General features: G+C 35.2%; 1 long non-coding RNA gene across 1 annotated transcript in view; it reads left to right on the top strand.

The window, feature by feature from the left end:
• The first annotated feature begins 910 nt into the window (after positions 1–910).
• LOC130683630 (uncharacterized) overlaps positions 911–14,710 on the top strand; it is a 59,050-nt gene continuing 45,250 nt past the window's right edge. The window contains exon 1 of the long non-coding RNA XR_008997526.1: positions 911–1,107. This is a non-coding gene — a long non-coding RNA (uncharacterized LOC130683630). The remainder of the gene's footprint in view (positions 1,108–14,710) is intronic.

Raw genomic sequence — 14,710 nt, 5'->3', positions numbered from 1 at the left:
GGACATAGAGTGAGGTCATAGAAGTAAGGAGAAGGCTTCTGCAGGGTTAAAACACTTTGATGACCACTTGATCAATGAAAGGTAATGAGTCATAGACTGAAATTGACTGAAAACAATTCTGCTTAAAACATAGCTCCATTCATCCTATATTTTCTGTAATATTTATTATTTTATAAAACTAAAAGTATTTACTGAGCATTGTCTGAAAATTGTGTAGAGATGAATAAAATATTACTCGTCTATGAGGTCCGAATCTAATGGAGGAATTGTATGTATATATTTCCAAATAGTAAATGGTTTAGCAGAGGTTTCAACAAGATGCTATGAAAACTCAGAAATGTAGAGCTAGTCATTTTAACTTGCTCTTTTCTCTTAAATTTGTTGGCTGTTCTGTGGCCTAGATATCTCCTTAGTGTGAACTTACATTCTATTGGGGAGAAGTATTAAAAAGTAAAGAAAATATCAACTATAAGATCATTCCAAATAGTCCCAAATACTCTGAAGAAATTAGCACAGGGTAATGAAATGGAGCAGGGTGGCGTGGGGGGACCGGGATACTGTTGCCACAGTCAGATAGGGTCTCTCCTGGGAGCCGTCTGGGGCTATAAGAGGGATTAGCTCTGTGAAGATCTGAAGGAAGAACACTGTAGGCAGAGGAGAGGAAGCCTGAGAAGCCCTCTGATGAGAACTTGGGTTCCTTACAGAGATATGAAGTAATTAAGTTAATGAAGGTGTTAAAATACAAGATTTTGTTTGCAGGCATATCTGAAGGATGCCCTGGCATATGTAATGACTGGGCCTTTTTAATTAACCTCTCTGTGATCTGAACTGGATAGATTACTTTGTTTAGGTGTGGTCAATCTGCTGGCTCCAAGAAGAAAGACAAATGTGCCCCACAGAAGAAAGATAAAGCAGCCTCACAGGAGAAAAACTTGCTCCAGAGCCTGCTGACCACCAGATCTCAGCTCAGGAGACTAAACCGGTTCAAACAGCCTGGGAAGCTTTAAAACCATCAACGTGTGCCAGGCAACTCTAGGAGCCAAATCTAACATCGTCCTGAAACTGAATGACACAAAAGTTAGGAAAGGACTTTGTATCATATTTGAGGTGATGATGGATTTTTAAATTTTGAAATTATTGACAGTGTAATTATATAACACTATAAAACTGATAAGGGATTTTTCTAAAGCATCTTAAAGGATGAACTTAAATTTAGCAATCATGTGTAAGTATTTTTTAAAATTATTTTTAAAAGATATATAAAATTGAGTTGTTCACTAGTGATACAGCTGAAGAGGATTTTTTTTTACAAGAGGATGCAATATATTTTGCTTTTATGTTTACACCAGGTTTCATGAATTCCAACTTCTGGAAGCAAACTTTTCCTTGTACTTCTGTATTATGTGCTGTGTTAAGTTGCTAATTTCACATTTCCAGTTCTTTGATGGCTAGAATGTGGACATGAGAGACAGAAGTTAAACTTAGTGAATGTACCAGGCAAGCACAAGTTAGGGAATATTTTATGGTCTGTGTACCTCTTCCCTTGTAGATATATGGATATAACTTGACTGAATGATTCATCTCTTTCACTCATTCGTTCATTCAATTTTGGAATCAGATGGACATAGATTCAATTTTTTTTTCCTTCACATGTTTACTTTATGACCCTATATAAGTTATTCAACTTCTGAAATTGATCAATATCGACAATAAAATGAAGATACTACATACATTGTTTAATGGCTATTGAGGTTAAATAAGAATTCACATCAAGTGCTTAATACAAAGCTGTGGGCCAGTGGTCTCATTAAATGATAGATTGCTATTGTATTTATTAGCCATTTAGTAATTCAAAAACTATATATCAAATATGCTTATTACTATGAGAACTGTGTTAGGTCCTGTGTTAGGATTATGACAATAAATAATAGAGTTTATACATCAGTATAAATATATCTAATACATTGTCTAATTTAATATATATGCATACATATATGATTACAAATTAGATGCACTGTGGATGTATAGAGAGATAACTATAATAATGATATCTATCATTTGAAAACTAAGGCCCAGAAAGCGTAATGATGCCCCTCACAACAGAGCCAGGGTTTGGTGACAGCTCTGCTCAGCCCTGTTCTCTTACAATAAACACCCAAGTGGCTGTCTCCCTTGGCACAATTAAGAGTGATTAGTTCCTCATGGGATGACTGTTGGTGGGTATTAGGAGAGGCTTGTAGAGTGGTGTCCTGCAAGTTGGCTTTGGAAAGAAAGGTATATACTTATCAGATTGGGTGGTGAGGAGGAAGGATTAGTAACAGAGAATTTGTAGCTGAAAGGGAAGCTAAGGTGTTCTTTCCATCAGAAGTGGGAAATACAAAGCCTAGTCCCAATAATAGCAATAGCAGACAGTTTTAAAAGAAAATCTTTTTAATTAAACAAAAGTAGGAAGCCATTAACCTTTTAGAGTCAGGTGTAAAGTTGTCCTCTGCATTTTGTTAAGGACCTTCTACGAAGGCATGCAATAAACTCTGATAGCAAAAGACAAACTCCTTTTTTTTTTTAGGAAAGTAGGGAAAGAAAAGGAAGTTTTTCGAGTCACTGGTTAATAAAGACAAAAACAGAGCTTGTATTTTTCCCATTTTTAATGTGTGCATTTTGTTGTTGGATGGGCTTGTAAAATAAAGAATTGCTGAACTGGTTGGTCTGTGTAACACGTTACATACCTTTATATCCTGAATACTAGTAGATCATGTGAAAATACCATGGGAAAAAAAGGTATTGCTGCTACTGGTGCAAGGTGTCAATGTTATGTTCAAACAATAAGTGCCTATGAATGTGGTGCTAAGGCAAAAACAATGTGAAATATTTTACATCAGAAATAACTTCAGCATTTCTGTAACCTCTAAGTCCATCACAGATTCCTGCCCAGCTGAAAGCGGTAACTGACTACTTCCGAAGCTGCCTATACTTATTTCCCCTTGATTTTTCCAGTAACATTTTGAGAATACCAAGTCTGGGCTGCTGCCATCCTCTTTTTGTCTCCTTTAGGTGAGAGGTATTACCAAAGCATATTAATATAGCCCCCAAATGTATCCACTAGTATTTTATATTTTCTAATCATGGCCAGGTTCTCAACAATTTCCATTTATTTCTGCTTAGTGCTAATCTATTTCTCAAATTAATTCTTGCCAGATTTGTCTGTTGAGCTCGAGCACCTTATTTCTTTCCTTCCCATTTCTACTCCAATGGTACAGCTCTTACTCCATTGTTCAAGTTACCAAAAACTTTTCTGAATATGTTTCACCATCAGCCACTTCTTCTCTAGTGACTTATAATTTGGTTTCCACATATTTCTTACCACGTGGAGGGAAGCAAAAAAATAGAAACTGAAACTGAATGTTAATTGCAATCCACCCTTTCTGGATCTAAGTTACCTGATGTATGGAATGGCACTAGTATAGTAGGAATGCTGTTTTTGATTTCACAACAGCATATAAAGGATCTGTCATATGCCTGGCAGAAACAAAGTACAGAATAAATACTGAATTCTCTCTTCCTGACTTGTTAATACAAGTTTGCTTCTCTTCTCACTAGTCTAACTATGCCTTCTATTGTCTCCCTTGGTGGTTCCTCCTCTCACTCAGTTTTGTTTATAACCTTCTCTTTATTGTTTCCTATGATAATTTTACTCACAACCAAAATTTGAAGCCTAATTCTATGCATATTTGTCCTAATTCTATATATCTCTGTTATACCAAAGTTTGAATTTGAAAGTAGCCTTATCTATCACCTGATTAAATTTTGTTACTGTAACAAGAGAACCAGCTCCCAGAAACATTAAGTTACTCTCTTAGAAACACAGGAATTAATGTTATTACTAGAACCCTTCATTTCCTGACTTTTAAACAACTGATTTGTCTGTTCTTTCTCCAAAGCTTCAATGTTCATTTTGAATCATCTAGTCATCTTACAAGAATCTTGTATTTTTCACGATTAGAAAAGGGTGTCATACTTACCATACTTACCAACTTGCCCCTGAACACACTGAAGCTCAGTAAATTTTAAACACTTCCTCAGGTTGCATAACTAGTTATGACAGAACAAGGGTGAGACTCAAGTCTTCCACTTTTGTTTTTAAGGAGCTCTGATACTTTATTTGCAAGAAATTTGGCTCAAGAATCCAGGTTTACACTTGCTATACCTTTTGCATAGTTTAGTCACTGTTCTCAATGCTGAGGAAGTGATTTCTGAATTCCATTTATCCAGCTGTAAATTGAAAAAATTATATACCGAAAATCACATGTATATTATTAAAATGTTTCAAGAGGCATAGAATTATAAATTATTATTCTCCCTAAACACAGTATACTTTTTTCTCTTTCTGTTAAGAATCATTTTATGTAATATGCATCATGTCAACTTAAGTCAAAGGAATCAAGTTATTTTTTGTGTGTGTTTTATTTTATTTTGTCAAGATTCTTTTGCATGCAATGTAAACAATGAGATAGTATGAGGTAAATTTTCTCAGGGAAGATTTAACTACCCCATTCCCAGACACTCTCACGTAGCCCTCAGCTATATCTTAATATGAAGCAATGACGAAGATATCTCTCCACAGGCTATTATAGGCTGGTACTAATAAAACATAGCTAACTATGGGGAGTACACTGGAATGTTTTATGACTAGGAGATGAATGTATGAATTATAAGCATTAGAACCTGGTTACATTGTGATAGACCTACCAGCATCAATAAAAAATTTTTTTCCTCTCAATATATACAATGGAATGTAGCATTCATTAGCATCTGTTTTCCAAATATGTGTGCTGTTATTTTGCAGGATGAAAGCTTACAGTCATTTTCTTTGAAAACACTTTTATTCTCCACAGACTGAAGTTGTATGCACTATGTTTTCCATCATTTGTATTTTACTGAACATAAAATTTGCAGCTGTGGATTTTTTCAAGTAGATTATTATGGAATATATATAATATATGAATATTATTGGAGCCATAATATTATTAATAGAATATATCTATTATATATTAAAACATTTTATAGTGTCATTAAAATTAACTAATTTATTATTAACTAACTTATTGTTAATTATTAGCTTATATTTTATATAATCTATATGATTTATTAGTATATATTAATTTATATATTTAGGAAATACATAATCTGACTATTTTCATAACATTCACATCAGAAAAATTGTTCTAATAGGCATTATGGGATATTTAATATTCCATAGAAAACATTTAGGTTCAGATTATTAATTATTAAAAGTGTCTACACACTGTGTCATTGCTGCCAGTGCACTAAATGTCATATTAAACTTCACTGATAAATACATCACAAGTTTAAATAAAGCAGACAATAGTACTGCTTTACAGAGCACATAGATCATATTTAGTAGGTGTTAGTCCGGACACCACCTTTTAAAAGAAGTACTGACAAACTCCAATGATTCCATGGGAAAGCAATGAGAATATAAGACATTTGCTCATTAGGAATGGTAGATGGTGTGGAAGATAACAATGTTAAGGAAAAAGTACTGCTGAAAAGAGTGGGCATCTTGGAGGCAGGAAGAAAAATTAGCCTCATTTGTATAACATCAGAAGACAGATTTGGATCATGGGAGTTGAGAGGTCCATTTATGTAGTCAGGTTTCAGCTCAAAGAAAGAACTTTCTCATAATTACTAATGCCTGAAAAGAGACTACTGCCATGAGATACTGAATTTTTTTATTGTCGATTACTTTTGTCAACTATTGTTGACAGAATTTATGTAATATGGATTGGGGTGCTGGAAAGAACCAACATGAGCTAAATTCACCTTTTAATAAAATACCCATATCTTTTTTAATCCCAGTAAGACGCATTGAAGATTGAAAGTAGACATGAATAATAGGTAGGTTGGTCCTAAACGGTGTTATCTTGGATAAGCTGGTACTCTAACCGAAAGTCAAATCAATGTTTCTATGATTCCTCAATGATTCCATGCACATGCATTCTGTAATCTTGATGATGATGGTGATAGTGATGGTGATGACAGAAATCACTTAAATAGTATTTCCTAAAGTCCAGGCGACATTTTGTGTTATTTACATAAGGATAGGGAACATTGTTTTCTGTAACAGAGAACATTGTTCTCTGCAACATTTTGCACAGAAGGTTAACTGCAGTCCAGTTTCCTAGATTTATTTAAGGTTTTACAGCTGATAAGAGATAAAACCAGCTAGTAAGAGGTAAAGCCAGGATTCCAATCCAGACAATCTGTTTCTGGAGCTCATGGACTTAATTACTACACTATACTACCTCAATAGAAAAATTTTTTTAAGTTTATTTTGAAATAATTATAGATTCGCAGAAAATAGTACACAGAGGTCTCATATTCCCTTCCCTCAATTTTCTCTAAGGGTTATATCTTATTTAAGTACATCAAACCCAGGAAATTGACATTGGTGTGGTGTGTGTATATAATTTCTATTCCATTTAATCTCATGTATAGATTCATGTCACCACTGCTGTAGTAAAAATACAGATCAAGTCCACTACCACAAAGATCTTTCTATGGTTACCCATTTATAGTTATACATAGCCCTCACCATCCCTACCACCTGGCAACTATTAGTTTATTCTCCATTTCTATAATTTTGTCATTTTGAGAATGTTTTATTAACAGATTCATACAGAAGGTGACCTTTTGTAATTGGTGTTTTACACTCAGCATAATGCTGAATAGACACATTTAATGGGGAAATTTAAACATTTCAATGATATAATTTCTATGGACAAAATTCCATTTTTAACATAATTCCAATATAATATATAATTTAAGTATTATTTTTATAAATAACATGCAATGCAGAAAACAGACTTGATAATCTCTTTTTGGATAAATATATTAAGAACATTGGATGAAAAAATAAACAAATTGGGTTAAACTGTGTAAGAACTGAATTTTGGTTGGACTTCTTATGATTATCTTCTAATGATTTGCACTTTATTTTTTTATAACATCTTAAATGATCTGTTTTGTTGTCTATAAACAGAGAAGCAACTTTATGTGCTGATGAGAAAGAATATAATTTAGCAATCACCATTCAAATTTATTTTAAATTACATTCCCAGACATAGGGAAATATTAAAAAGGAATTAAGAATTTTTCTCCATTAGAGTTTTAGTTAGTACCACTTCATTAAAAGACAGCTTCAAAGTAAATAGGCAATTACGTATCTCTACTAATCACACTGGCTGGTAAAATCGTGTCCTCGCTTCTTATTTCCAGTTAGCTCCACGATATGTTATCTGTACAATAATGCTTCTGACTAAAGAAAACTAGGAAGGCAAATAAACAAATCTAATTGCCAATCACATTGACATCTATAACATTCTATTACAAAACAGCTTAAAAACCCAACAACTAGCAAGATGAACACTGATTTTTGGTTTCATTTTATTTTTAATTTAATTTAATATATTTATTTTTGGTGAAAGGAATTGGTAATCCACTTTAAGCTTTCATGCACATGTATGTGAAAATCAATTGACCCTCCTTCAGAAAGGCAGTTGCCGACTCTGAAACATGAGTGCTGCTCTATAGCATGGAACTGCATGATTTATGGTCAGGACACATTTGAACAACAATGGAGCAAAACAGAGAAAGCAGACAATTAATATTTTAATGAATACTCCATCTAAATACCATAAGTAAAAATTTATCTTTTCTTCTCCCCACAGAAGACAGTAAAATATACATATATATGAATTATACAGATCACTGCCATCAGAGTCAAAAATGTTTTTTTTGAGACTTCATTGTAGGCAGTCCTGTTTTCATGCTCACACATGTCAAATTGTCTTATTTTTGTGTTTTGGAATAGAATCAAGCTCCTTTACTTCATACCTGAAACACACGTGTACATGCATTATGGGGCAACAAAGACTAAGCCAAGGAATAGCCAATGTGAGCACAATATTTTCATACTTATATTTCAATATAAAAAAAAACAAAAAACAACTAGCCAACCGATAAACAAAAGACAAATAATGCATTCCCCATTCACAGATGAATTCACTTTCACTTTGTAAATACACAAAAAATTGTTTGTGCCTCACTTGTCAAAGTAAAATCTACCTACCTAAAGGAAAACTTGTTCCCTTGAATTGTACTCAGTACCAGTGTAGCCTTTCACATTAGCCTATTCATAAACACGAATCATTTCCTCAGATACAGTCCTAGATTATGTAATTAAATCATATGTATCATTAATTCCTCAACAAATTTTCATTGAGCCCTTATTCTACACAGGCATTGGGAACATAAAAATAAATATTCAGTTTACCCTCCATAATATAGTTAACAAGCATAACCATGAGAATTTAACTCTGACATAAATGATAAATACTAAAAATAAGTTCTTTTGATTTTACCAGAGTAACGTTGTTTATTCAGGCAGAGTGAGAAAGAATGACAGAAAACATAATATGGACCCCTAAGATTAGAATGAAAAGTGGCCACCCAAATAATTAAGTCCAAATGCCTCATTTTACAGGTGGAGAAACAGAGGTTCAAAAGGTTACCTTAGCTAGTTAGAATAAATCTTGACTAGATGCCAAAATTTAAAATATCCTGACTGCTGCTGAGTTTATAAGGTTATTGTGAACAGTAAGTAAAGTATAGTAAAGTTTTTGGTGGATCGCAAGGAATCAATAAACATCTGGGTAGGAGTCTGCTGTAGTAGAAAAAAAGTATAAATTTGTAATAAACATACTTGGGTTAGAATTCCATCTCTTCCTAATATGGCATTTAATTTATCATTGCTTGGCCTCATATTAATCTTCTTTAAAATAGGAAAAACCAACCATTTCAATATCTCATGATCATTTAACTTCGTGAAAAATTTTTCTCAGGTTATACAACTTGTCATTTTAATAAAATTTACTATTTATAAATTAATCATATCATTATTCACTCATCACTTGATAGAACCTCAAAGAGGAGATTTTCTGTTTGGGGGAAGATAAAAACTTGATTAACATATTGAATTTGAAGATGCTATTTCTAGCAATATAGCTGAAAGAGAGATTACCAAGCCTTACGTAATTCCAGTTGAGAATGGAGTACTGCTGTGCACACCTGAGGTTAGGATTTGGTGAACCAGATAAGAACTAGTTCAGTAACAGGCATATCAGGTTACGTGTCCATTTGATGTTCCAAATCAGGTATTCTGTCTCTACGGGAGCCTTGTAGCAAGCCCAGGAGCTGCTTTTCAAAATGTTAGCTGTTTGTATAATAAGACTTAGATGCAAACCCAAACTCTGATAGTCTGCATCGTGATTCTCCTACCACAGATTCCCAGGTGGTCCACCAGAATTTGTTTGTGCAAGGGACGTTTGGACCCCTGCTGAGTCTGCTGTGTTGTAAAGGCCATGCAACAAAGCAGCTTAAACCATACTCACATACCTACCAGTTTCAGAACTTTTTCTTGCTCTGGTCCTATATTAGTTTTCTATTGCTGTTTAACAAATTACCACAAACTTAGTGGCCTGAAACAACAAAAACCTATTATTACAGTTCTTTAGGTCAGAAATCTGCCTGGGTTGGAAGAGCTGCATTTATTTCTGGCAGCTCTAGGAAAGAATACATGCTCTTTCCTTTTTCAGCTACTACAGGCCACCTGCATTCCTTGTCTTGTGATTCTCTTCCTCTATCTTCAAATCCAGCAGTATTGCATCTCCCTCTTTTTCCATAGTTGTATCTCCCTCTGTTACAACAGCCAAAAGGTTCTCTGCTTTAAAGACGCCATGTGATGACACTGGGTCCACTTAGAAAATCCAGAATAATCCCTCCAAGTCCAGATCCTTAATTCAGTCCTTAGCAGAGTCCCTCTTATCAAGTAATGTAGTATGTTCAGAGGTAACAAAGGATATGGACATCAGTGGAGGGCCATTACTGTGCTTAACATTAAAACTGCCTGTTAAATTACTCAGAACAGTGTATTATATGCAGTACACATTGCTTTCAAAATGTAAGCATTTTCTCTTTCTGAGTTATAGAGATATAAGACAAAGCAACTTGCCCTTCACTTTGGAGGGAATATCTGGTTATTCCTCAGGTCTACTGGATTGATGAAACCATATGAAGATGACAGGTTTTTTAATTTCATGAGATTTATCTCTTTCTTCTGCTATGTACATGTCTTGTAAACACATTTAGGGTACTTGCTGTCTCCTGCTCACTGGGTGCAATCAAGGTGAGGTAATGAATGTGGTGGGCCAGTACAGTGTCCCAAGCAATGGTGCTGTGATCAAGTGCACTGATAATGACAGATAATACTTGAAATACTCCTGAAGTAAAAGAATGAAGGCAGTTACCACTGCCCTTGCCTAATGATGTTTAATAACTACAATTTGGGTGAGGGAGCATGTGGGTAAAATTGCAGTTATTTCCAAAATCTCTCCATGACCTTAACCCAGCACCATGTCAATGGGTGTTTCCAAGGAGTGGAGAGAAGTAGTCCATCATATCCATAGGTGCTTACAAGGGGTAGGGGAAGAGGTAAGCACACGCAGGGATTGGAGAGGTTTTGAGCGCTTTCTCAGCCTGGACAGGAGAGAAACAGGCAAGCAGGAGTAGACAGATGGAGCCATGAGTCTTGTAAGCAATAAAAGGCCTTCTCCTCATAGTTTTTCCTTTGACTGAGTTCGGTTTCAGTGGTTTGTGGTTTATTTGCCCCAGGCTGGGAACATTCCCCTCCCACCACCTCCCCAAGTTACAGAGCACTTGCCAGATAAGAATCTGTACACTTAATAAGAATAGGTATGTTGATTTGTTCTAGCAAAAAGATCACACCTGGAACATTAGTTGAAATTAATGTTACCACCTACTTTAAGTACTTTACTTCTATTTTCTATGACCTATTTTCACACACACACTGAACAGGCACATATGTAAGGATATTTCTTTCAATAATCTGATATTTACACAATTTAAAAGCAATAAAATTAGGATGATTACTATATATGAGACCAAGTATAAGGCTCTGAAATTATTTATCCCTATCAACATTATAAAAACAAATGTGCTACTACGTCTTTGATCAAAACATATTAATGCCACCTTATAAGACTTGGAAGAGATAGATCAACAGATCAACTGGGTCCAAGTCTGATGGATTTTGAGCTAAATCTTTATCACATGACTTTGTTAAATCCTTTCTGACTGGTAGACCATAAAGGCATTTTTGCATCTCCAGGAAATAGTGTCAGCTCAGATTCAATGTTTTATAATCTCCCCAAAGCTTGGGTATTTCCCTCTCCTTTGTGCACAGTAATCCCAGCAGATGTCTACAGGTTGCACTGGGGAAAAGCTAAGGAAGGTGATTTTCATTAAAACCCTTTTGGCAGATTCTCAGGGTCTTTCTTTCCAGGAGCTTCAGGTATGTGAACTGGTTGAGGTCTAGGATCTCAATGAGAGGCTGAGAGCTTTCATTTGGATAACTTGAATCAGGTTGCTGTTTATTAGGCCTAGTTTTTCATTAAACACACCACTTAATACCTTAGTAGGCTGTGCCATGATCACATGAGCACTGTCAATCTCTGCAGGTGAAGACATTCTGATTACATGCAAGCCCTGTAATCCATTTTGGTAGTCTTGCCAACCTTTTCTCAAGCATTTAAATGCTGCCATTCTTGGACCATATCTCTAATAAAACCAGAGAGCCAATTCAGATGATATCATCTCAGTTCTGTTCACACAAAAAGCCCAGCAAGAAAGGAAGTTTTCCTAGATGTACTGTATTAGTGTTTACTCCTATAATATCCTGGTGAAAGTTGTCCTCTGTGCCTTCCTAGGAGCCATAGTGTGAGAATAGATCCACTCCAACGTTTCCTTCTCCCCAAACCTTGAGCTCCTTTCTTTTCCATTATAATATATATGTTTGACATCTGAACTTACACGTAGGACATTGTTGAGCTGACATCTCAGTCAACCATTTGAACAAATTGGTGGAGTCTCTTCTATTCTTTGAGTTACCTCAACAGATCCAGGGCAGCTATGTCTTTAAATTTGGCCCAAACCAGTGATAAGTGTTTTCTTCCCTAGCAATTTCCAAATATTCTCCCACCATGATTGTGTTAGTGAAAGTCAGTCAAATTCTGTAGTTATTTTGGAGCATACTGGATGTTCCCAAGTATATAACATCTGCAGCACAGGGGAGGTGACAGAAGAGGGTGAGGATTACACTGGGTGCCAAGGGGTATTAACCAGTACATACCCTTGTCAGGGCTGTCATCTCATTCTTATATTCCTCTGTTGTAGCTTCTTAGCAGAATTTACTCTTGACCAACCATAACTCATCTCCACAAAACAGGCAGGGTAATATTTTTTTAAAATATAAGCCAGAACACCACTTTTCCTCCTAATTTATAACTATTCAATTACCTTTAATTGCAAATGGAATAAAATCCAAACCCTTACCATAGCCTATAAACGCTTATATATCTGACTTCTTTCTATGTCTTTGGTCAAGAAAACTATCATTTTCTGCTTCACTCACTGTGCTTGTTACTTACCAAGGATATCTTCCTGGTGTTTCTCAGACACACTGAACTACTTCCTGCCTGCTGTTTTGCATTTGCCATTCCCTCAGCTTAGAATGACCTTTCCTTAGCTATTTCTTTATTTTAATGTTGATCATCAATTAAATTTCAGATGGAAAGTTGGAGGAGAAAAAGGATGAGGAGGGGGAGAAAGGGGAAGGAGAGAAGTTAGAATGCAAAATTTTAAAACTATGAAATAAACTAAGAACATTATCAGATAATACAAGCAGAATGTATACATTTACTCTTAGTGGCAAAAGATATTTAAACTCCAGAACTATAGATTGTTTGAGGGATCTATTGTATAGTTTAGTGTTTCTCATATCTGATTCCTTCATACTTTTCTAGAAAAATTAATTTTTGCTTCTCACTCCTGCATTTGGGCTCCTAGCCTTTGCAGCATTAATAAGCTGCTGAGGTGATTCTTAAGCAGGCATCCAGCTTTGTATTTTTTGTATTTTACTTACTTTCAGTGTTTTTGTATTTTTGGAAGCATTGGACTAGAAATTATTCCAGTATTTCTATAAGAAACAAGTCACTCTAAATAAGATAAATGCCAACCTATCACTGAGAATATCCCATGGGTATAGTTATACTGGCCATTGCTGAGAATTTAAACATATCTCATTTTAAGGCCCTTAAAGGAATAAAAGTTATCCTATTATAAACTACCAGTAATTGAATAAGGTATACCTTGTTTACAGACTTGGAAACTATTTAGTATCCTGTAATTGTCCTAATGTTGGACAATTTACAGCTTATTTTCTTTTTTTGATAGAGTTTCCACCTCACAAAAACAATAAGAAACAAATATAACTTCAGGTAGAAAGACATTGCAACTCCCACAGGACTTCTTACAAAGCCCAGAGAAATCATGAGTATAATCTGTAAATCAGGAGTTTTTTCAAGGTCTCAGCCCTTCAGCAAAGGGTATATAGTAAGCTCTTATTTTCCATTATGGGATGAAAGTTCCAAGGAACTTTTCTGACCTTTGTGATGTGCTCACCTTCCCAAAAGGATAATAAGACTGATGAGAAGGACTAAATAAGTTCTGGTACTAGGAGTTCTGCCCCCTCTATAAATATACCACTGTGTAACCCATGTGTACCTTTAGTCTTCAGTGGGGCAGAGTTTTCTTTAATTTTCAAATGAAATAATTTGAATTCCAATCACACTTTAGACTCCAAGCAATTTGTGTTTCCCCCAAGTATTTCTGAGAGAGTGTGCTCTCTTACATGTCTTGGTAGTTATTTGTTGGCTCATGTGCCAGATTCCTGGCTTGGGCTGGCCTCTCCCCAGCATCCCAGCCAACTCTCTCCACCTCCACATATTCCCTCAGCCCTTCCGGTTGGCTTCACCTCTACAGGTAAATGTAGACTTCATTTCCCAAACTGGGGAAAGAGACACGATTAATAAGTTAGTAGTTAACAAAACTACATTAAAGTTTCAGGGAGGGTTGGGGTTAAGAAGATGATAGCAGAGAACAGGAAACTGCCTTTTCTAAACTTATGAATCACACACTGTCTCAGGAAATGTTTAAATAATGGCCACATTTTTCCTATGGGCTTAATCTGTACCAGTGTTGTTGAAATGTATTCTCTCTTTGTAAAGTCTTCTCCTAGTTTTTCCTTCTCTTCCCACTCAACTTCTTCCCCATTCTCTACAACCCTCACCCCAGCACCACCATAAAAAAAAAATCAAAACAGCAAACCACAACTCCTCAATTAGAAAACACACACACACATACACACAATTTCTACCTCTGGATTACCTGTTCAAAGATAAAATTATTTCATGTTAAAATAATTTCTCTATGCCATCAAGAGCAAATGTTAAATTCATTGTGCAAATCAGTTATGTTTCTTTATAAATTTTCATTCAAACTCTGCCCTATGTCTTGCCTTTCATAATGAAAAAAAAATCTCTTTTTTAATAAAAGAAAGGAGCTGGTTTCTACCTAAGATGAATTATGCATTATCTCAACAGTAGAAAAGTCTGCCATCTTTTTCTTTCACTTAAAATACTAATAGTTTCTTATAGCTACAAATGAATAATGTATACCCTTTCTTTTAACTCAGAATACACCAGGAGTGAGGCAG

This window comes from Manis pentadactyla, chromosome 1, assembly GCF_030020395.1.
Source record: "Manis pentadactyla isolate mManPen7 chromosome 1, mManPen7.hap1, whole genome shotgun sequence".
NCBI classification, from domain to species: Eukaryota; Metazoa; Chordata; class Mammalia; order Pholidota; family Manidae; genus Manis; species Manis pentadactyla.
Note: the sequence above shows the minus strand (reverse complement) of the source record. Positions and strands in the feature narration are given on the sequence as shown.